Source organism: Trachymyrmex cornetzi, unplaced genomic scaffold (assembly GCF_001594075.2).
Source record: "Trachymyrmex cornetzi isolate Tcor2-1 unplaced genomic scaffold, Tcor1.1 scaffold147, whole genome shotgun sequence".
NCBI classification, from domain to species: Eukaryota; Metazoa; Arthropoda; class Insecta; order Hymenoptera; family Formicidae; genus Trachymyrmex; species Trachymyrmex cornetzi.
The window spans coordinates 2,782,865-2,808,548 of NW_017296059.1; the positions used below are offsets into that span (position 1 = coordinate 2,782,865).

The following is a 25,684-nucleotide window of genomic DNA, read 5'->3' on the forward strand; positions in this document are numbered from 1 at the left end:
CAGTCGGGAACGCGGAAGAATATCTATTATCTACACGAGGGTCTACGTGGGGAGAGGTCCTCGCGTCGCGTTTGGCAATTGACAGTGATCGGTGACAGTGCATGACATCCGTCGTTCGTTCGCCGCTCGCCCGCGCGATCGAGAGCGCAGTGTATTATTCTTTCTCTCTCTCTCTCTCTCTCGCTCCATCGGACGGTGTAGTGATCTCCCGTGCTCCAGCCACGGACAGCCTGGGTTCACGAGTTTCGTTTTGAGTGTCGTCACATCGAGGAGAGGAAATTCCCTGGAAACGCAGTTCTTTTCCTTCACCGTCTGAGACAGCCCGGCGGCGACGAAAGTCAACCCACGTCGTGGGAAAAGGAGCAACGTCGCGGATTTATCGGTGAGTTGAGCTACTGATTTGACATTTTTCGAAGGATCGAGGATTGAGAGGGATCGGCCGACTGTTCGATATACGATATCGGAGTGAACTTCACGCGATAGGATTTAACTCTTTCGAATTGAATATCTCTTAAGCATTCATACTCGGATCTTATATTTAAGACGTCTTAAGTACTGTCGTTAGATGCCATGAATTCCAAGGTTTGTTTTCTATTCCTGCACTAGATTGCACTAGAACTCTCTTTCTCGCTTTCGCCAATTATCGAATCTACATATATCTCACCTTAAGTTCCAAAAGTGTACACTAGTGTCACTAGTTCAGCTATAGAAAACAGACTCCTAAGGCTAATTCTACAATGTGCTTTTTGTTTCCTGTTTCTTGCTGTTCGTCTTTTGCTTTTTTGATCATGATGGCAAGAGACAAACAGCAAGAAACAGGAAACAAAAAGCACATTGTAGAATTAGCCTAATGTTCCAATTCGCAATCTTCAGTCTCCAATTCGTGATGTGATTGCTTTATTACAGTAACATTGCAAATGTTGTAATGTTGCTACAAGCTTTTGTGTTGTACAGACTATTAATTGTCTCGATTTTAGCAAAAAGTACCAAAATGTCCCACTACAAATGCGACATCACAAATTTTGTAGAAAAATGAAGCAATAGAGAATATTAACGATTTCTTCAATCTTGTCAGTGTGTATAAAATTATTTAGCGTCGATCGTGGGAAAATTTGGTCTTATGGAATTTTGTCTTTCGATTAAAATTTCAGTTCTAATTTATCTTATGTCCATTTCTGTCATCGTTAATTAACTTTGGTCTCGGCTTAATTTAGTCTTTGTTCTTTTTTTAATTTTTAGGACTAGAAAAAAAGATAAAAGTTACTACATTGATAGAAACGAGCATTAGATTAACAAAAAAAAACTTGACATTAAAAGCGAAAATAATTAACGAGTATTTACGCGACTTGATACTTGACTTTAGTGGCTGAAACTCATATCTTATGTCCATTTTTGTCATTGTCAATTAACTTTGGTCTCGGCTTAATTTAGTCTTTGTTCTTTTTTAATTTTTAGAACTAGAAAAAAAGATAAAAGTTGCTACATTGATAGAAACGAGCATTAGATTAACAAAAAAAAACTTGACAATAAAAGCGAAAATAATTAACGAGTATTTACGCGACTTGATACTTGACTTTAGTGGCTGAAACTCAAAAGCACGCGTTTTTATTTTGTCAGATTATTTATTCCACATTCATTTAATGTTCTCCCCAGTAAAAGTCACTGTATTTCGATTCGAGACACGTTGGTACGTGGGTAGGCACATACGTTTCTAAATAACGAAAGGATTAAAACCTTAAAGCTCGGAAATAAATTATGCGCGCGCCGGCGTGAATGCATGAGTAATGCGTATTGAAATAACGCGATACACAATTAACATGCTATGCCACACGCGCGGCATTTACCCGGAATAATTTCAATAGACAAATTGTCGGTTATTCGAGTGCGCGTCATAATATACTTCGCCGCAGTGATTTATTTTCGCAGCGGTGGACGCGCGAATTTTTATTACCGTCATAATATTAGCGCACATCAAAACGACAGGATCGGTAGACATTAATATTAATGTACAACACGTTCCTCTCTATTTATATATGCAGCTTTTTACAAACACGACTGTTATTCACAAACGTTTATGTTTCACGAATCTGTCGCCATCGATATTATTTTTTCAAGAAAAGTTTTGAATTTATTAAAGATTTAAAATATAAAATACTGTGAATTTGAAAATAATTTTATAAATAAAGGGCATCTTGAAAAAAACGTTGCACACTGAGAGCAAAATGTTCAATATCTGTAATTATAATTGCGTAAAATAATTTATAGTTAGCTTCATTTTTATAGTCGTTTTTGGGTCCGACTATATATTTTTTATAGAGAATTGTAAATGTAATTAGAAAATAGAATAGAATTTATTCACTTCAGCAAACATATTTAGCCAAGAAGGAGACTTGGCTTCATTGTAAATATAATTATTATTACTAACGTTGTAGAATAATAATTATAAAACTAGAACTCTTGATTATAATTATTTTATTATACAATTATAGTCTTAAATACCAACACTTTCCTCTCAATGCAATCATCATAAATGAAAAGTGATATTTTAATAGAAAAACGTTATATAGTTTTAATTACTGTACGGTTATGTTCAGCAGACTGTTTATTTTGCAACTGTTGGAACTTTTCTTTATTCTCTGATTGAATTACATTTTCAGATCTAAAAGTATAATCCAATCATTAAGAAAACTTCATACAGTTGCAAAATAAACATTGTGTTGAACGCAACCAATCAAAAGGGTTCAATTTAATGCGCGTTTTTTAAGGAATTAATCTTGGAGAAAATTAAATTTAGATTAGCATATTCAATGTTGCATCGAATCCTTCAATTTATAATTGCGAAAAATAGATTGCGAGTCGTGACCAATTTCGTTGAGAAAATTGCGGCATTCGCACGTGCAATGGGCACGTGTAGGTTCGTTGACACGGCGAGCGGACTGCACGCCCTATTTCCATTCGTACCTTCGCCACATGTATCGTCGTGCATGTCGTACTTATGAGAGCACAGGTGATGTCTATGTACGTCCCAGGTCCGCCACGATTAGTTTTTGACTATCTCGCGTGACGTTAACCTGCTTTCGAAACATTGTATCACGATACGTTTTCAAGGCAGTAATCAGGTTAATATCCATCGGATACTTTGCGTTATCATGAAACTTATTCTTTAAATAGACGTAGGTGGAACACATTCATTATATCCTATATAGAATGTGTATCTCTTTCGTATTTCATTCGATAAAATCAGCTTGTTTTAATTATACGCGTAATAGACTGCGTATTCCCTGATCTTACATTATTAAGTTCGTAATATTAAATTATTCCCAATATTTTTTATTAAAAATCATTTGATTGAAAATTATTTGTAAGACGAACTAATTGTGATTGTAATTAATTCATTTGTTGGACGAACTCAATTTAACTCAAGGGTTTGGGTTACCATTACTCTTTTTGACATTTGTAAGCATCTGTGCTCCGTTAGAAAGAATTGAACATATCGCATCTTCTAATTCGATACCTAAAGGAAAAGAGAACGATTATACAAACTATCACTATCTAAACTCTTTCTAAGCACTCTTTCTAAACTAATAATGATAATTTCATGTAAGAATGCGTAGTTTACTCCTATTATGTTTACGATTTAGACATCATTATATTTCAAAATATTTCACACGCTAAATAATTCGCTCTCATTTTAATCGCACCGCGAGCGCTTAATTATCGAGTGATAAACCGCCTTAAGTTTTCAATTATGATGTCGAAAAGGAAGAAGTTCGAGAAAACGAAAGAGATAGACTGAAAGAAGCGTAAAAAGTGAAAAAGGGAAAAGGAATGCGAAGTCCAGGCGATCCTCGCGATCCGCTGCCAAGTCATTGATCGTCCGCGGTGACTATAAATCCCGAAACGTGGATCGGCAGCCCATCGGATCCGCGTTTAGTTATGTGCTCGTTATACGCACTAAGTTCGCAATGTGCATCTTGCACGAGCGTGCGTATGTACACGACGATATCGCGTGCGAACGTCCGTGCGTGCATGGTTAAGGAATGCATCGACAATTTTCATTGCGCGTGATCCGGATTTTTCATGGCCGCGTCGGTAGCGTCGCCGCTTAGGTGAAAATTAATAGTTGTTTACCTATAATAATTCCCTGGGTGATCAACCTCTGCGAGAAGACGATTACCGCGACCATACCGCGTTATGAGAATGCGCGCCTGATTATCGTTGTGATTTACGGGCCTTTAAACGTGGGAAAGTCGTCACTTCTTGCGCTACGTTCTAAATTTTTACTCATTTAGGCTAACGATCGATTTAACCCCGAAAAAGATATTCGAACTCAAATGAGATAGATTGTCTAGCAGCTTTAGAATTATTTCCAAGGGTCCAATGAGACATTTTTTCGTAGCTTATCTTGAAGAAATTTAATCATTATAGAAGTTTAATTATTATATTAATTCGCTAGTAATTGCGGATTATTATCACCGGATTTCTTTCAGCAATATTATGGCGGCAAGATTGCTAGTTTGCAAAAAGTTTTCTAAGAATTTCTTTAAACTTTCGAAACTTTTTGTGTCTTGCCTTATTGTAACTGGGAATCGAGAGCGGAGAATGATTCTGTTTAAAATGGAATTACTCGACGATAGAACTTTGTATCGAATATGGTAGAATTATTTTGCAAATCTGGTCAAGCTATTTCGTGTCTTTTTGTAGGTCTTTCACGGCGTGAAAGACAGGCGATCGCGATTATATTTTCAGGCAAAAAGAATGGTCGCACGCGGCGGGCGATATTTTCTTAGACGGAAAACAATGCCGGACGGAGATGAGCGCATCTTTCCGCTTGCAGCCAAATACAATACGCGATTTTTACGAGCACCGGTCGGTGGAGATGTTATAGCTTTCGTGGGGTATAACCGAACGAGAAGTATAGCCAGACGGACAGTTGAAAAGTTTCGCACGGCTATATCCCCGTATGAGATTCCCTTGTGCGCGGCACGCCTATAAATGCTGTATTCCGCTGCGACTTACTGCGTCTTTCGGAGTGTCGTTTCCTTCTCTTCGCCGCATTCTGCGAATTTTCCACTCCGCATTTATTTCCCCGCACGTACTCGCCGAGGTGGCGATAAATTAAGTCGGAAGTATTCTCGCTCTCCCTGTTACTAGTCAATTATCTTCCTCTGACGGGTAGCCTGTTCGATCCTAAGCTGATTGTGGGTCTATTGAATCCACATTATAAATCTTCTTTGTCAAAAATGTGAAACAATTTAATTTTTTGTTAAGTACATTTGTGCAAATTTGGATTATTCTTATTTAAAGTCTTTGGAGTGGAATCTCACTCTAAAGAGTAAAAATTCATGTCAGTCTTGAAAAAGAGTGGCTCAATTTTCAGTCTTTAAGAGCGAGATTTCACTCTTTATGATGAGATTCACTCTAAAAGTTTTAGAGAGTACTTATTAAAATATACTTAGTATTCCTTTCTTTAAATGAATTTATGTCATTTTGGAAATTAATTAGTGCCTTGGAATTAATCAGTGCCTTTTAATTAAGATAAATTGAATAGGTCTTACAAAGTAGTGTCAGTAATTATATTACAGATTTTGGTGTCTGGTCTGACGAGTTTTTGGGATAATTAATGATAAATTTTCATTGCGCTACCTCATGAAATATTGTTATACATCTCAATTCTCCGTAAAACGTTTTAAAACAAATTAGGAAAAATGTCAGAAGAAAACCAATCAATCATCTATTGACGAGACGAGTTTTTTTATTCGGTCCTAGTCGAATCTAAAGACGCTCTAATAAGAATCTAGACTTGAGAAAGTCACTTTTAATTGATTCGTCATGAAGAAAAAGATACAACAGAAAGAGAAAGAGAAAGAAATAGTAAATGTAAACGTCCTTGCCTCTCTTCGATTTTGTTATGATTATCCTGCACACAAATAAAACTACGATTCATGTCCAGATTCCTATTAGAGGGTCTCTAGTCGAGTCGACCACGATTCGCCGATTATTTGGCGGAACCGTGCCGCGGAAACGATGCGCGGATCTGCGATCTCTGGTCGACAGAGTATGGAAAATGACCGCGGAAAGGTAGCCCCTCCGCATTGGTAGAACGTTAACGTGCCGTGACGTTGCCCCGTTAGAATACTCGGCGGCGGCCTACCATCGCGTCCGTGCGCCGATCGTGAACTTTATTTGCACTCCTCCCGTCGTGCCGAATCCGCATCTCGCCCTCCACATCTCTGTCGGTCGGTCGGCCGCACGATAGCCATCTTTTTCACGAAGTTACGGTACCTGCCGTGTTCTCGCGCCGAAATTCATCTTCCCAGTCCCCCCCCCTTCCTTTCTCTCCCCCCCCCAAAAAATTCATTACTCGTACTCACGAGTGTCCTTTTTCACACCTCGCCTAATTTAGCAGACGCGAGTTAACGCAGCATAACGCAGACGTTATGCGAAGGTGGTTTCATCAGAATCCTACGAAATACACTTTTTTAGAAGCATGGTAATTCAATCCTTTATAAGTTATATAATATTTTGTTATTTTTAACTTTCATCAAAGTTTAGATCAATCTGGTTAGTCAAAATAAATAATCATCTTATATTAACCTGTGCACTTGGTAAATAATAAACTAAATTTGAGTCGAATTTAAGAGATACTACATTTTTGAATAGTTTAATTTCATTGTTTAAGGGTCGATTGTTCCATCTTTGGATGAATTATGTGGTAATTTACCTAATGGATAAACAACAGAGTAAAAGAGTAAGAGGATAAGAGAGTAAGAGAGTTAGAGAGTGGGTTGAAGTTTATCGATAGGTGGAACAATCCAGCCTTATTAGTCAAATTAACGACATATTAGGCAGAAGCAGTGACGACCTATAGATGTGATTAACAATAACTTAAATTGGGCATAATTTGACATTATAAATTTAACAATAGGTATCCTTTTTTTATGTAGTGTACGTACTATTGTCTTTTAATTACGCTTGTACTGTATCGCGTGAGGGAAAGAATGTTATTCATACATTAATCATCTTATCATGCCAAACGTCTTACTCGTTCGTCTTACGAAATTGTATAATTCTTCATTTTAGTCGAAAGCGATTTGATTATTCCTGATATTCAAAGTTTACGCATGCCTGAGAGGTATCATAAATCCAGGTAGCGTGAATCAATATAATAAATCAATGGGTAAAATAAACCGCGCTTCGTGAATTCACCGCGTTTATAAATATACCGGTTAACATCAGAATTAATTGGATACATGAAGAAGAACATAGCGATGTCGGTAGGATTATAGATTCGTGAACGACACGAAATGAATTCGTGGAGCCTCCTGAAATGCCGCATAGCGGTGCTGGAGGATGGCTGGGGGGGGGGGGGGGGAGAATTACGAATGAAACGTGTTGGGGAATATTTAAGAGAACTGGGACAATGACTAAGGCACGCTGGAATTCTTGATAAACCGAACCTGAATGAATATCTGAATGGTAAATCAGTAAGGTGTCAAGTGTTGTGCGCACGGTCGAATAAATGGCGACCTGCTGTGTTTTCATCATCCGACTTTTATGTATTGACGATGAGAACCTGACTCTGGTTGTATACCCAAGGTGATACTTCTCAAAGATTAGCTGCGCGTGTCATCGTCAAGGAATTGATGATGGCATGATCGACTTGCTTATTGTGCAAATTTACATGTCGCAACCTATCGACGTAACATTACTTTGATACAAAATCTTACTTAATACTGATGGTATCATTTAAATGTAATAAGTTTTATATTAATATTGATATATCGTTATCTTGCTTCAAAAGTGCATAATTCTAATTAAAAAATTGAGTTTTCTGCAAAAAGGGAAAACTATTTTTTAACTTGACAAAAATTATTAATTAATTAATGATATTGGCAAAAAGAATATATTCTTAACATTATTAATGTCATTTTTATCGCTTTCGTTTCACAATCTTTAAAAATCACCGTGACAGCTTTTTATAAAAAAAACTAGCTCACTTTTTTGATAACTGATAGGGAAACGTTTCCTTAACTTATTTCTGATAGTTACTCGAAATCTTTTTTAATTGTATTACTTTTGAATGGATCGATATGGCAGAAAAGCCAAGACGGAATTTTCGATAGGTTCTTTTATGAATAATACATACACATTTACTATAATTTCAAAAATATTACTAATAGAAAGCTCGATGAAAAATATACCATCTATTAATATTGTAACGCGTGAGGGCTCAATTTATCTGCGTAAGGCGACGCATTAATTAATATGTGGCTATCAGGACGGGAGTAAGAGGTCAGAGTCTCATCCGAGTGGTTTGACTTTGCGTTCCAGCTCTCACCTTTTGGATTTTGTGGGTCAACCAGGTTTCAGGTTAACGATTATTGCGCCTCTTGCTTCCGAAAGGTGATCGATACCATCTCCATGAGATGGATAACTGAATTAAAATGAGATGAAAGCCATATATACCTCTCTCTTCTCCTTTTCTCTTTTTAAAATGTTGCCTGCTTTCGTTCTAAATAATTCGTAATCGCGTGTGCCATCGATGAACTTCGTCATAATATAGGTTTGCTAAAAGCGATAATGTTAAAATTATGGAAACAAAATTATTCAATCGAAAACTGTATGGAAAGAATAATCTTGTTAAAGTACCTAAAAATTCAGCTAGATACAGATCTGAAAATAATTTTGATTGAATCATCAAAAAAGTTATGTAGGACGCTTAAATTAGTTGCTAGAATATCTAAACTTTTTGCAGCATTATCAGCAAACGTATTTATTTTAATGGTTCGATAAAATTATTTTAAAATCTGTATTTAGCAAAATTTTTAGATACTTCAACAAAACTGTGTTTTTCGTGAATGTTATCCTAAAAAAACTAGTGCAATACTGGTGAATAGAACGCAAATCGGTTTACAGTATTGATAAATAATTTAATCTTTTTAAAGTTATGAGGTTACTGTGACAACACAGAATATGTAATTAAAAGGGTTAATTAATTTACGTTAATGTAAAATGTAAAATAAAAATATACGTAAATTGATTTACATTCAACTGCACTCAGTGTGCAATGTTGTAGTTTTTCCAGTGGAAAATGCTCTATTAAAGGGCTTATGTTTTTAATGAATTCTAAACTTGCGATTTGCGTCCATTCGGCCGTTATTGCTACAGTAAATCAGTCCATACCGCATCTCCACGAATCCTCATCTCGTTTGGGTCGCCGGTAACCTTGGTACGCGGAAACGAGACCTTGGCGTGTGCAGACCGCCATAAACTCTTACCTAATGTTAAGGGGTCCGGGGAGATAAGGGCCGCGCGAATGGCGAGCGCGCGATATAGCGAGCCTCGTTCGTCGTGCTCAATGGCTCGAGACTTTCACGAGCATTCCTCAACCGATGGGTCCTCCGCTCGTTCTCTCTCCGCGAGAGAGCTCTTCTCGACTCGCCTCTCCTCTCTCTCTTTCTCTCTCTGCCTCTCTCTGCCTCTCTCTGCCGCCGCGTGGTTCCGTTCATCTTTCGAGCCGCGTTCGTTCTCCACCTGCCTCGCCCATCTTCGGCTGCCGCGCGTGTTCCTCACCGCGTGCATTTCTGCGGGGCAACGGAGGAACACGAGCAGCGTCGCGGAAGTCCCGTTTAACCTCTCGAACTCTGATTTACGAAGCGTCCGACTCGCCTTGGAATGCTCATTTGAGATACAATGTCGGCAGCACCGCTATACGCGATCGCGAAGACACACTCGTTAACCCTTTCGAGTTAACGCCCGTTGACGGCACTCTGGGTGCGACCGCACGTGTCTCGGAGCAATCCATCAATTTTAAACTGTATGTTAGTCGCAAGTATCACTTCAGAAGACGTGGTTCGCGGTGCTGCAATTTGATGGCGTCTATTCCGTAACTTTGTACTTTCCATAATTCCATTCGTAGGACGTAAGTTCACACACACGCAAAAGTTGCTTTCCATTTACGTCAAAACTCAGGTAATTCTCATGTGTGACGTCATAACGCAGTTGAATGCACTTTCCTTTTCATTCTGACAAGTGAGATTGAACAGAGTTTTTGCCTACAATCTGAATAAACTCGAGACTGTGTGCTTTACTGAGTCTTGTAACTCTCATTAAAAGTAAGATTACAAACCTGTGTTACGTGATAACATCATCAAAGTAAGCAAGTAGTGACATCATTACCTGAGTATAAAGTACTCGTATAGTTTTAGACTCAGGGTACGTTTCGTTTTCACTGCTGTAAGCAGTGAGTTCATCCTTGTTTATCAAATATTCAACAAGGACAAATGGTGCTTATATGCCCGCGCAAAATATTCAGTAGAATTTGTGTGGAAATGGAAAGCAACGATTGCACGTGTTAATAACCGTCCACCAAGGCTGGTGCTCGAAACACCAATTCTGAATATTTATAAGTCGAGCAGAGGGTCACTTTTTTTAAACGAGACTTCTTACTTTCTCGTAATGTGTACGCGTTATTATGTGTGTTCACTCTCTCCTAATATACATATATAATTACCAAAGATAAAATTGGATACCGAGAGAAAAGTCGCACGTTTCACGGTTCTGTATCTCTGTTTATCTTTCCAATAAGGACCGACCGCTAACGCCTCGCTTTTTTAAGGCGGGCAAACGACTTCTGAAGACCGTAGGTCAGGAGAGATCGTAAATCTCTGCCTTAACTGAGACGCGATCTCGGTAAACTTTCGTGAAACGTGCGGTGCCTAAAAATCGCGGCTAATATATTCTGTCCTAGAGAGCCTTGACTGGATTTTTTCCAAAGTATTTGTGTAGTTACGCACCGTGCATTCGTCCCAGCAGTTCTTAAGTTGTTTTAAAATTTTCAGGACAATTTTTTTGTACTACGCTAAATAAAATTGAAAAGAGTAAACAAATTAAAGAAAAACTTTAAATAATATTTTTATTATTTTTTAATATCCATATACGTTTCAGATCAAAACACTTTTTATAAATATTAGTATTTTTTGGAGAATTATTTGTCGAAATATTTACAATAATGTTATGAAAAAACTTTGTTACAGATATTTGAATAAGTAAATAATTCCAAAAAAATGTCAATTTTCAAAAGTGTCTTCAAATTTTTTGCCTCGAATGTTTGTAACTTCTAACTTTAAGTGCATTAAATATTAAGTGCATTAAATATTTAAATATAAATCGAATTTTTTAATTAAAATATTTGGAGGTCCTCGACGATCGAAAGGCATAAATTCATGTTTAAAACATTCATATTACTTGAACGAGCCAATCTACCTGTGTGCAGTGCATGATATTTACGTAGGAGAAAGTCGGACAAGGCGAGAAGATATGATGCGTTTGATTTACGTAAATAAAAATGCCGATGTGTAACCAGCCGACTTCGTACATATTTGATCGCGAGGCGATGGAAAGGCGGATGTTAACAGGATCCATGCCGCGAGGGAAATTGCGCGACACGCGCTCTCGTACCACGTAAGAGGGTAAAACTCATTTCCCACCGCCCGCGTCAGTCCCTTCTTCCTCCTTTACATCGCGTGGTTTCCCAATGGTCCGGGACCGAGCATCAGCGGTTATTCAAAACGAAATTACACGAGTAGTTTCTTTCGCCTTACGTATTCGTATTCACTTCGCTAGAGAAATAATTTAAGGCGAGATTAGATCGCATACTTCTACGACTAGACTTTAACATTGTTTCAAGAATTTATTTCTTCAACAGATTTTTAATTCAGTCTTTCTTTTCAATAATAATAAGTAGAAATATATATTCTTCAATGTATATTTTGTGACATTTATATTTGAAAAATAATTTCAACAAGATATATTTTTAAGCTACCTTGAGAAAAAAAATGATTGCAATTATTATAATTTTACTGTAGTTTATAGTTATTTTTTTGGTGCCAATTATATATTTTTTAGAACTATAATATAAGTATAATTATATTATTTTAACATTGTAACAATAATAACTGTAAAGATGAAGCTTGTATCCTCTAAAATCTTTGGAGTGGAATCTAATTCTGAAGAATGAAGTCCTCCTTAAAAATTGACAATTGAGTCACTCTTTTTCAACACTTATTGAACATTGTCACTCTTTAGAATTAAATGTCACTTTAAAGATTTTAGAGAATAACCATAATTATTTTGCCATATGATTACATAATCACAGGTACAAACACTTTTCTCTCAGTATAATTAACATTTTTGTGGATCTGCTAAAAGTAGATACGAGTCGTCTCAAATTCGAGAATGGCACTATCGCGGAATTTCCCAATGAAATTATACGCTTTTTGTTTACGATAACAGATCGTAAAATATTCCGAGCGATGATGCACGTGGGAGCGAAGAAAGCCGGGTATTTCTAAGGATTAATATTTGACGTATGTCTCGGTGGTTCGCGAGCGTTAAACACCGGCGCGGCGCGCGGCTCGAACGGTTTCCATGCAATATTCATCGAACCCTGAATAGCGGTAGTGCCGTGTGTATTCCCGAGAAATGATTATCCTTTGAAAGGATCTGCATTCCAGCGGGCCCCTTTTTGCAAGGCCGGACATTATGGTCTCGATGCGGTTGCGTAACGCACGCGCGCGCGTGCGAGCGGCCGCGTCCTTTTGGCCTCATCAACGTCCCAGGCATTTCAGCTCCATTTCATTTCCGTTTGTTCCTCGTGAATAGCGTTGAATTTCATTCAAAAGAGATAAAAAGTTTATCGTACAATAAAATCTTATTGGACCGAGAGAAGAGTTTATAAAAGATCTTTTGTCCACGATATTTCAAGCAGGGGAAAAATTGATTTTAATTGACACCATAAAAGACTACCGTTCGTAATAATACATTTTCTCTGCTTTAAAATATTCCAAGCGTACATTTTTTTTGTTTCTTACATTTTTTTAATTACTAGGAAATTATAATACTACATGGAAAGAATGATTTTGCAGAGGTAAATACAAATCTGAAAATAATTTAATTAGATTATTAAATTAATTATATAGGACGTTCAAGCTGGCTGCTAGAAATGTCAAAATTCTTTGCAGCGTTACTTGTCATGCTTGAATTTCTTACAGTTATTTTAATAGACCGACAGAAATTATTTTCAGGTCTCACCTCTCTACTTATAAATTTTTAAGTATTCTAGCAAAAGAATTTTTTTCCGCATGGAAAGGATGGTTTTGCTGGATTTAAAATTAGATACAGGTCTGAAAATAATTTTGTCGGACTGTCAAAATAATTACATAGGATACTCAAACTGGTTGCTAGAATGTCAAAATTTTTTCTATAGCACCTCTTGAAATTCCAGTGTAATTATTTTGATGGTCCAACAAAATTATTTTAAGATCTGTATCTTTTCCTACCTAAATTTTTAGATATTTCAACAGAATTATGAATCATGTGGTTAGTAATTCGTGTATTAAGTGTCGTTGATCGTTTCAACCGGATAACCAATTGATATGCTTCCGACGTTACGCCGATGCGAATGTAATAACTTCGCACTGTAGTATGCGCATCGACTGTGAATTCAAGATCAGCGTATTTCTCGTCTTCCTGCAATTATTCCAAACTCGTCACGTCCTATCAACAGTGTAAGCGGCCGAAGAATCAGACGAGAACGTGCCGTTCCGTCCTCCCGATAGCGATTCAACTCAGCTATGTTTTATGGAAGAAATCGCGCCGAGAGCCACAGGCTTACCGACGATGCGTAACAGTTTTATTAATACGCTACGTAACGCACCGTCATTAATCCCGCGCAATTGAATGATTACTGGCGTACATTGTGCACATCGCAATTCACAGCGCGGCTGCGACTCGTCGCGCCAATTTTTCGCTTCACAGAATTCGATCTCCTTTTTTACGAACCGGAAAATTGACGGCTCCGTATATATCGACTGTATACACGACGTCTTATCATCACTGATTGTTTTTTTCAGCTAGAGTTTCAATTTAGATTATCTCGTAGTATCTTACAATTAGTATCTTGAAGTGGAACCGACGTCTGCTTTCTGTTTTTAATGTGTCATTCTAAAGTTACTTCGAGGCCTAATTTCCCCCGATATGTTTCACGAATAATTTTCTTCGTAAAGAATTGAATGCGGTAGTACTAGTTGGGTTATATATTCTTCAGGTGTACGCATTATCGCGCGGAGTACATGCAGGCGGTAAAAATAAATGCATTACGCGCTGTCGCCGCGCCTATACATTGATGCTGCGCCTTTTGCATCGACATTTATTCGCGATTATTTCACCGAATCGATCGACGATACACGGGTACGATCGACCGTGAAACAAGGAAGTCGCGAGGAAGCTGAGTAAAAGGGCAATGTTATATGGGCGAAGGAAAGGGGAAACGGTAGGCAAACGCGGAAAGGAAGACTCGGAGGGACTAATGGTCCTGGGTGTAAAGATACTTTCGTGAGCATTCGTCCGCGGATACATAGATGCAATCGCGCGGAAACGTGGCTCGTTGCGCGCCGCGCCGCGCCGATCGCGGCGTAAAAGTCTCCTCGACGACCGCGCGGCAGAAATGATTATCGCTCCTGCGAGTCGAAGAAAACTTACGCGTGTATACAGGCGTAATTATATGTGCATATCCCGGCACGTAACACACGGGCTGAAACGGCCCGTGAGCGCCTACGAGCTACGAGCAAATAGCTGCGAGAAAGACGAGATGAAGAAGGGAGAACAGAGCGCATCCGCATGCATGCGTGCCTAACCCGCGCGCTCTGAGCTCTCGGTCATTATTTTCTCTTTACGCAGCAATTATTCGAGAAATTGTGTTATAACTTTATCCGCCTTCGCGTTATTAAAAATTATCATTTTTCTTCGTTTACATGCCATCAATAAACTGCTGCATTGACGTATTGTATTATAAGCGCAGCGTGGGCCGAGTTTCCGCTGACAATAGATTCATGTAAGAAAGTTCTAAGCAGGTGTTCATAATCCGTTCTTATTACAAGGTCGTCTTAAGTAATGTCTTAAGACGCTAATACAGTGCCTGTGGTTAGTATTCATAATTTGTTCTCATTTCAAGATCGTCTTAAGTAATGTTTTGAAATGCTAGTACGACTCTGTGGCCAATATTCATAGTCGGTTTTTATTTTAAAATCATCTTAAGAGTCTTAATACAGCTCTCTAATTGGTTCATCTTATTAAGACGTATTCTATGAATACCGGCCTTAGTTTTTCAAACTCTTCGATTCCATCTCCTTTCTATATCTATAAAGAAAGGACGGTTTTGCTGAAATACATATCTAAAAATTTAACTAGATACAGATCTGAAAATCATTTTGTTGGACCATAAAAATAATTGTATAGAATACTCAAACTGATTGCTAGAATGTCAAACCTTTTTACAGCATTGCTCATCATGCTTCAGATTTCTGCGTAATTACTTTGATTAAACAAAATTATTTTTAGATCTGTATTTATAAAATTAAAGCTAAACAAGGGCTACGAGCCAAGCTAAATCTTAATGCTAGATTAACTACGATAACATAAGTTTATTAGCAAACGTTTCGACCGACCCCTATTGGGTCATTCTCAATGTTGAAATTACAAATTGAACTCAACGACTCATTTGAAAAACAATCACTTGCCAATACATATGATGATTTAGTCTTGTTTTGGTTTTAATGTTATAAATTATTTGAGCCTATTTTTTAAGATTATGTCTGTATTTATAGCTAAAAATTTGTTAATACTTTAGCAAAATCGTTTTTTCCGTATACCGAACGAAACGTAGCATCGTCTAGGTGATTCATTCCTTCAAGTACGGTCGCTGTGCGGAACAGTTCCATTTTACGGTGTCCATAAATATGCGAGATGCGTTCACAAATTACACACAGCGAGGCGTTCTCGCGCACAAAGGTAGAAAGTGAAGTGCTTCACGTGTACGTGCGGCGTTCTTTATCAGATCTCGAATCCTCTATACCGTAAGCAAAGACGTTGCGCACGTAGCCGCCGCGTACGACGCCTATTGTGCCTCCGGGCTCGGGGCGATCGTACGTAATATGTTTTGGTCGGATCCTAATCTCTCGACGATGGCTCCTTTCGTATGGCTCTTGCGCCATATAAAACGCACACGCTCTCCAGCAACACGCGCTCCACGTGTCCGGCATAGCTGATTAGTCTGATTACCGTACACACGTTCGACGTATTTCTTACCTACCTTCGCCACGCCACTTCTTTTGTTCTCCTCTCATCCCGCGACGTGTATGTAATACGTGGTACATGGGAATGTGTGTCAGCGAAAGTAATCATGAGCAACGAGCCGAAAACCACGGCCCAGGACGAATCGTCCGTGATTCCTTTGAAATTACGCCTTCGATTCTAACCATCGAAAGTCTAATCGGTGATAGCAATCACGGATTATAATAGCACGTGACCTTCTATGCACCTGTAGTCTTGCGATCTACAAGTTACATGTTTAACGAAGCTAATCTTCAGTCGAGAAACGCAGCTGTTAGATTGTAGTGAAGAAAATGTGAATCTTCTCGAAAGTATCTAATAGTTCGACTGTGCGTAAAAATTGGAAAAGAAGAAATTGCTCTTTCTCTCCCCTGTCTCTAAGCAACGATAGTGATAGTAATAAGAGGGAGGAACATAAATGGTCATCAATTTGCCTGCCACTCTTACTTTAGATAATTTAGGTATAGTTGAGTTTTACCTGATCGATTTTAGCTCGTTTTACGTGGTTCTCGGTGTAAGAAAAGCCATAAGGAAAGGAGGAAACGTTATTTGCCACCAATTTGTTCCCCGCTCTCACTTTTCCCAATCACCCTGCACTCGCTAAAACGAGAGAGAGTTAGACGCGGTAGACTTTAGCAATTGCGATCAATTTTAGAGTCTATTTTACGCGAGAGCGTACCTAGCGAAGGAAGAGGAAGAGATGAGAGGACAACGAGCATAGAAGGGGAGGAAGAGTTATTCTCTCCGATCTATAGATCGACGCGTCGACGAAGAACGTGGCCGGAGGGTTCGTACACCACTTTAAATCGGCGAAGCGAGAAGGAGAGGTGAGATGGGAGGAGGAAGAACGGTGGCTAGGCGGTGCCCGGGTACCTCCCGAGCTCCCATGGACTCTCTCTCTCTCTCTCTCTCTCTCTCTCGCGCGCGCGTCCCATAACCACCATCGGCTCCTCGTTCCGCGTAGTCCATCGAGATATCCGAGCCTATAAGTGATCTTAATGATCGCCGCTGGCTGTAAAGTCCGAGATTCCTCCGCACCGGCAGCGGATTCCTCCACCTCGCGCACTCCTAACGTTACGTATAACGCTGTACATACACCGTTTGTACAGTGACTCCGTAATGACATCTTACCGATTTATATAAGCAATCGGGAACGGATTAAGCTCGTTCGATTTCGTGCGCTTAAATTCGTGCATGGTAGATTTTCACATACGAAATGCGAGATAATATTTAGATTTATGGCTCTCCCGGAGTTAAGGAACGCACACGCAGGGATAAATTGATTACTCCAATTATATCGAGACGGTGATGGATTACTTGTAATTATGACTGTAGACACTGGTATATGTGCCTGAGGTTCCGGTTGTATCAGTAATGACTCTTAATGATATCTTATCCTATTTACAATCGATTGACCCGGGGAATCGAACGAGCTCGAGATAAGCTCGTTCAATTGCGATTGTTACATCTGTAATAGATTTAATATTGAGATACAAGATAATATCTAACTCAATAGATTTCGTAGGATTCAGGCGTGTATAAATATAGAGGAATAATTTAATTACTCCAATGATAGGGAATTGTAATCGTAAACATCGGTATTTAAATCTGAATAGGTGTCTCACAGCCAATGATAGATTCTTCAAGAAATACAATTGGAAGCTAAAAGACAAGACGTCTATTCTAATTCATTGTCAGTCTGGAAGATTAGTGAGGTACAATGTAACGCATATTCCGTGACGAAACAGCTTCCTACATTACACCTGGCGACTCTATTGTACACTTGCATAATGATTCCTTCTGGTATCTTACTGATTTACAATCTATAGATCTTCGGTCATGCAGCTCCAGATAAGCTCGTCTAATCTTGTATGTTACTATTGTTAGAGATTGATTGCGTTTATTTTTTATTTCAAGTTCAATTCTCTAGATCGAATCTCAATGGTTCAGACTTTGTTGAATATATCATCGGACGGCATTATGTTATAATAAGGTAGAAGACAAATTGATGCACATAAATTTATCTCGCACTATTATAAAATCAAATCGCCAGGATAAATCTCATATTATGATAAAATATATTATTTTATTGTGTTATTCTATTCTTTTGGATAAAAAAAATTCAGTATGTATGACTTGAACTTAACGTATCGATATTTCATAATTTTATTTAATAAGCATTCCATTATATAATAATAATAGAGACATTCATTCGGATGGAGCAAATTATTCTCTGTTTTACTCTGAACTTCTCTTGAAAGCTAAAGCTTTCGAAACAATGCGCAGATATCCTCTTTTCTGCTGTTTTTCCGTATGAAATTCCTCGCGATAACCACATTAGTCGGAAAAAGCGGAAACGCGTTTCTTCCTCGATGAACAAACTCGCCGCTCGTCGACTCAACGAGGTGACTCGCGCGAAATTATCGTGAGCATCGTGCGTAACGCGAATTGCCAAGAGTCTCTCTCTCTCTCTCTCTCTCTCTCTCTCTCTCTCTCGTCGCTGGCCAATCTCTCGATCAACGGTGGTTTTCTCGTGCAACGCGATTTCTTATTTTCTCGCGAATGCTTTTCGGGTTTGCCCGTGTGCCGATTGACTTTGGCTTTCACGCGAAAATCGGGACTGGTTCTCCACGTTGCGATCGTTGTTTTCGTCGTCGTCGTCTTCCTTAAGTGCGCGATTTCGATTGCGCCTGGAACAGTGGTGTTACGAGTGCTCGATCCATTCTCTTTTTCTTTTTCTCCCGTTCCTATATTGCAGGTTTTCTCGCGGCATTCGCGAGATATGCGTCGGACCCCGGGCCGAGCGAAAGTGAGCCGCGTTCTTTCAACAGATGCCGATGTTATTACGGAGTATTGATACATTCGTATTGACGCTTTAACCTTTCGAGGTGTAAGATTGCGATAGTACACGATTGAATACTTCGGTTGTTCCATAAGATACTATTTCCATCATTCATGTCACTCTTTGACAATGCGAAACATATTGCTTTTAGTTATAGAGATATTAAGTTAAAATAGAAAGCGTAAATACACGTGAAATATAACTGAAATAATAATAAACGTTTGGAACGAAACTATCCAAATATTTCCAGGCGAAAAGAGCATTCTCGTGAATCATCGAATTACGTTTATCCGTGGCATTATCGTTATTTGCACGTCCTACATGAGAAATAACGTTACGCAAGAGAAATTACATCTAATACTGCAATTATAGTAGACATACCAGCAGCGTCTAGTATTTCAAATGGACTCTCTTCATTCATGGGCACTTTCATTAAAAAGAGTCGTTGCATTAAATTAATACTATACTCATCGTAATGGGAATTAATAACTCACCCATAAGCACGGCTCAGCTTTCGTAGTAATGCATCATAATTGCATCTTACTCCTTTTTTTTCTTTACCATTTTAAGTTTAACGTGAGTCTTCAATTTTTTACTGATCGCTGATCTCTGATCTCCGACGTGACAATTCGCGTTAAACTCAAAATAGAAATAAACTTACAAATGAAAAAAAGGAGTCTGAAAATATAATACTAAATTTAGAATCTAAAGATACGAAAATTATTTCGAATATTTCAATAACTTTTTATACATTACTTTTTACAAGCACTGCTGATGTGATACGTTTAATTAGCAATGAAGTTCTAAAAAAAAAAAAAAAATCCATCAGAGAGGAAATGTAACCTACTTTGCGTGGCGGTTCAAAAGCAGGAATAGCTTCGAAGCATTAAATCGCGTTCGTTTGATACCATTGTTTGCTCGTCCTATATAAGGAACAACGTTACGCAAGAGAGATTACACCTAATATCGCAATTACAATAGAGGCGTACTTGCGCGCCGATGATTACGATCGTTCACATCGCACTACGCGCGGCTATGAGCGGCGCCGATTGCTCGACTCGCCGTCACGTCGCTCGTACACTTCGCACAGGTCCTCTCGTACTCTCGTGCCATTCGCGGAATGCGCCGCCGACATGCGGAGGTCGTGCCGAACGAACAAAGCGAAAGTGAGTGCTCCCCCGATGCGTGAGCGATCGCACGCAAAACGCCGCTCGATGTTGCTAAACACGTCTAAAGACTAAAGACTGAGGTGGAGATGTAGGGAGGCTTCAGCGAAAGATATTAATAACTGTATACATTATTATTATTTTATTGTTAATTGATCTAAATAATTACATTTTTGTGTTGAACATTTTTAATACACTGTCCGATTTGAAATAAATTGAATTAGAATTAAAAAATTTGACACTCATACAATATTCATTATTCATATAATTTTGTACTTCAATCTTTTTTGTACTATTATCAAGAATTTCTACATTAAAGTATTGTAAATTATATCGTAATTACTAAGTATTTGTAACAATGACAGTTTAAATTTTCTTTCGATAATTCCATGCTAGTCTTACTTTGTCGACGTTTTCCCTTCAGACACTGCTTTGGAATTTCAACTCGTCAATAAAGCTAAAGCTCCTGCCGTCGTCTCGTTTCTTGGATCTTGAGGGAAGGGGATACAGAGTACACACACTTCCACATGCGGATATATTCACACATACGTATGTATGTATTCGAAACAGGAACGCTAACTGGAGTGTACACACGCGTCGTCGGCTCGTGAGCGATAAGCCGAGGAAAACGAAAGTGAGGTGGGTCGGGCTGAATTGTATCGAATCCGTGAGACCGTATCCTTGGCCTGTGATCAAGCCGCCTCGGTATTCCGGCAGTACCGCTAATTATACAGTCAAGAAAGGTATTTAATTCACCGCGTCGGACTCGCGAGGGCCTTTTCACTCGATGCATTCTAAAATTTATTAACGACGGTACGTATTACTATCACTTATTTCCTGAAATCTCAGGTGTACAACTCATACAAAATAAACTGCGGAGATTTCAACGCGGTGAGTTCGATGCCGGAGATTTCAACGCTTTGGAAGTTGTATAGCAACTTTAATGTTGATATCTCAATGTATATCGCTATGTCATTATTCATACATATTAATTTGTATTTACATTTCTTGCTATTTCTATATTAGGATATTTTTATAAATAAAATAAGAGTAAGTAAAGTAATATCGCTGTTACAAATTTCTTAATGGTTTTTAAGTAACGTGTAACGGGAGCTTGTGTGGTCAACAGGTATAAACTGAAAAATAGTGAATGATTTAACTGAAAAGTAATGAATGATTTAACTGGTCAAGCAGGTAACTGAAAAGTAATTAATGATTTAACTAAAAACTAAGTTAGTAGTCTTAAGTATCATGACCGTGTGCATTAAATTTCATGTAAATTCATAAAATTTTATGGAAAGTACTAAATTTCGTGTACATGTACATAAACGTACTTTTTAATTACAGATGCGTAAATTGAATTTAATGTAATGTCATGAAATTAAATTTAACTTGTGTAACTTAAAAGTACATTAAATTTTATGATATTTTTAACAGTGTAATAACTAAAGATCGAAAAAAAGGGTACTAACTAAAAACAAATGGACATTAACATTCATTATTTTATTATTCGTTTTTTGCTATACTCTTCTTATTTTTCTTTATTAATTTACGAGTCTTATATTTTTTTTTATATTAATCGAGAAATCTTCAATACAGATAAGTGAAGAAGACTCATATTTGATCAACGCGGCTGTCTAATAATATTTTTGCATGAATCTTACAACAGTTACAATTTCCAATTCAAGTAAACTGCGCATCGATTATTTGTTGACCTTGCATAATCCTAAATTAAAAACTAGAGTACACATAAACAAAATAAAATAGTAGTTAAACACGCTGTAATTAATATACTACTGTAGACTTAAAAATGAGTATCCGCTACGGGATCGTATCTTCCTTGAATAACCTGTATATCTGTTATACACCTGAACCTGGTCGTAGTATGTCGAACAGAGAGGCACCGTTATCGCTTACGATACGTTCTTGCAGCACGAATAGCAGTTGTCCGCTCCTCGATCCTTTCTGGGATACTGACGGCGCACCAAATTGCATATCTGTACGTAAAACTTACCTTAAAGATGCGGAACACGTTCGTCTTTATGAGCAGCTTTGCCGTCCCATTAGAATAACAATAATAATGACTCGCTTATTAAGCCCCTTCGGAAAACAGACAATTGTCTGCTATTAACCTCAAGATGCCTAACCGGGAGAATTGTGAGGGTTCTATTAACATACTTACATGTGTTTCCAGACTTTGAAAAATACCATTCTCTTTTTGCATCACAGTTTATATTTCAAATGAAAATATTAAAATTCAAACAAATTAGCAATCATTATGTAAAATTAACTTGTAAATCTACAAGTTAAAAGAAATTGTAACAGGTGAAAATATCACGCATATATTCTAGTCGTGATTCAAGTCACGTTTAGCGAAAGAGTCTCGAAAAACTCGCAGATCATATAATGAGAACGCACGCACGCGTCTTACTTCCGTACAGGAAAAACGCTCTAGATGCATTACAATACGATCGCGGGGGAGGGGGGGAGAAGTGGACAATATGCGCTGGTCATACTGATCGATCTGGAGAAATTCGCAGTGCCATTTTATCCCGGAAACATTGCAACGGGTTGCTTGCAACCGCGGTACCGTTTTGCGCGACTAACCGGACAAGTGTACCGATCGACGTGAGTTGCAGCAAAGAAAATTCAAGTATCTCCGTCGAAGTATGCGTACGTTAATCCGTTTTTTTTTTACGTCTAATTAATGAATATTGACCACTGAATAAATTAAGATAATCGTAGACGTTAAGGGATAAAATGAAGAGAGTATAAAATTATGGTAATCATTTTCTAATAAAGTTTTTCAACACGTTCTTCAATTAGTTTCTGACACGCAACATAAATTTCAGGTATTCGCACTGATCGATATCTTTACACGCATAGTAGTTTTGCCGTTAATGTTATGACATTATTGGAGGATATAATTTATCGGAGGAATGTCATTTGATATTACCTTGGTGACGGAACCGTTATTTTTCCTGCAAAACACACGAATGATCTTTGTACGCAGAATTTGTGCGGATAATAATAATAATTTATGCATAGTGCATAATTCTTATAATGTTTGCACTTTCTTTTGCTTTCTCTTATTTTTGAAATACAGCATTTATTTGAGAATGTTAAAGTTAATTTGTATCTCCATGAAAAAAAGAACGTTATATTCTTCTGATATGATATGTTTAAAATCATACCGGAAAAAGAGACTCGATAGCAATTGTTACCTTTCTCTCTGTTATCGAAAATGTTAGTTTACCGATCGCTCGACGAAAGAGAAACATTTTGTACACACAGAAAAATATCATTGCTGAAAAAAGTGATTACTAAATTAATATTTCTCTTTTTATATAAGTAACTTTAATTTTAACAGAAAATATTTTCTAATGATAATTTTCAAATATACTTGTTACAAATTTGAGAACAACTCATTATTATGTATTCAAAATAAAAATGTATTTTCTTTTGAAGACTATTACAAAATTGATCAAAGAAGTTTTAATTTAAGACTTTACGTAATAAGCACGTCGAATTAATTTTAATTTAATAATTTTGATTGAAGTATTAAACTTACCAGGAAGAATTCAGAATATATTTTAAATAAATTTGACGCTTGTGATGAACTTGTAATAAACTTACGAATATATGAATTTTTGAAGTGCTTGAAACAAGTAATTATTACTTGCATACAGTAAGTATTTTTGTGTGTGTAGTGATGGGTCGTTTGGATGAACCGACGAACGGTCAAGTGCGCGCGGTAGAAACGTCGTTAATTATACTGGATAATAAAAATGAGACTTCCTGTCAGGACCGGGCATAAAACGCTTACCGACATTGTTACACAATTTACGACGAGAAAGCCGAAGACGCCTTGCCATAGGGGATTTTCACTTTAATTTCGCCACTGCGAGGAGGAGTCGTCCCGTAACGATCAGAGGCGTAATGCCAGACGAAGTGCAAGAACGGCCAAGTATTCACCTGCCGGGCGAATCTGTAATTTTATATACTCTTCTATTATATTAACGCAAAAATAAAAATCAAGACAAACACAAATTATCTTGATTACACGGACGGTAGTGCGGGAAATCCGAGACATCTCGTATAAAAAAAAACATGTTAAATATTATTATTATATTACTTAAGGAACGTCACGTGATAGAGCCGTTGAACTATATAGGAAAAAATGGATAATTTTATTAATTAAAGCAACATTTTTCTGTCTTTCCTTCTTTCTTACCGTATCAAGATGTATTCTTGGTTCCACGTGATAAGAGGATTATTTTTCTCTCGCACGAATTAATGTACTTTCGAGCAGGGCGCGAGATGCGACGAAGCGGCGCATCGCGGCTGACGGATCGCTAATTCGCGCCCTCGTCCGCGTGAACAGGCTTTCGCTCGGCTTTAGGTTTTAATTAACGAGCCGTGCTCTCACGGCAGATCCAGCAACTTCCTTGAGAACGATTCGCGGCATTGTCGACGGCGTGTTCGCCGTGTTTACTCTTCCCTTTCCTGTACTACGGCATCAACCATGTAACACCTTCGGCGCGGTCGCGAACGAGGAGCCACGAAGGTAGAGCACGATGATCTAACCGCGATACCACGAGGAGTGTAAGCACCTTGCAAGTCGAGAAGGATAATATCGTAGTATCGACCCTGTGCTTCCTTTACAGCAAGTATTTTTGGCAGCATCTGTTGAAAAAAAAAAACAATTAAAGAACTTGCTGCAATAATAGGTTTTGTTACAAATGGAGTAAATGAAAATTCTACTACATTGAAAAATGTACTAAATTTTAATTAATACTTGTTTGAATAGTATTAACTAAATATTTACTAAATGTATAACATTAATGTAAAACATATATTTATTTGGTACAAGATTACACAACATTAATTTTGTATTTAAGTATCATTTTTTTATTAGTAAATATTTATTGTAAATACATAGTTTAGTTGGTATTATTTAAATAAATATTAAAAATTCACAAATTTTTTTCAATGTAAATTTAAAGTAATAGAATAACTGTAGCTTAGCCGACTATTACAGCGAGTCTTTAAATTACTTTTTTCTGACGGATTCTACGGAAAATACTTACCGTAGAGAAACCGTCGAGACTACAATATTATTATATTTTGTAAAAACGGAATGAACTCTAAGGTTAAAGTGATGGATTAACTTCAGAGTTCATTCACTCCGTTTTTACAAAATGTGGGTTATCCCCTGATTGTAGCAAGCCTTCCAATTCTCCATTATATATAGATGAATTAATTATAGTCTCTAGAACATATAAAGTTCAGTAAGTGTCGTGAGTATACATATATATGCGTGTAAAATCTGTTTTAAGTTTAACAACATTAATCTTTGAAGAGAGAATACAAAATTACAGAGACTAAAGTGAGACCTACACGTATTCAAGTTGTAATAGATAAATGCCGAGAACATTTATTCCGTATATATCGCAGGCTTGTTGTTTTATGGAATAACGGTTTAACGAGACTTTAAGGAAAG

General features: G+C 37.7%; 1 protein-coding gene across 1 annotated transcript in view; it reads left to right on the forward strand.

Moving 5' to 3' along the window:
- The first annotated feature begins 66 nt into the window (after positions 1-66).
- The window catches only part of LOC108757575 (uncharacterized), a 97,231-nt gene continuing 71,613 nt past the window's right edge, over positions 67-25,684 (forward strand). Inside the window, exon 1 of the mRNA XM_018502036.1 lies at positions 67-382. The gene's annotated coding sequence lies outside the window, so the exon portion shown is untranslated. The remainder of the gene's footprint in view (positions 383-25,684) is intronic.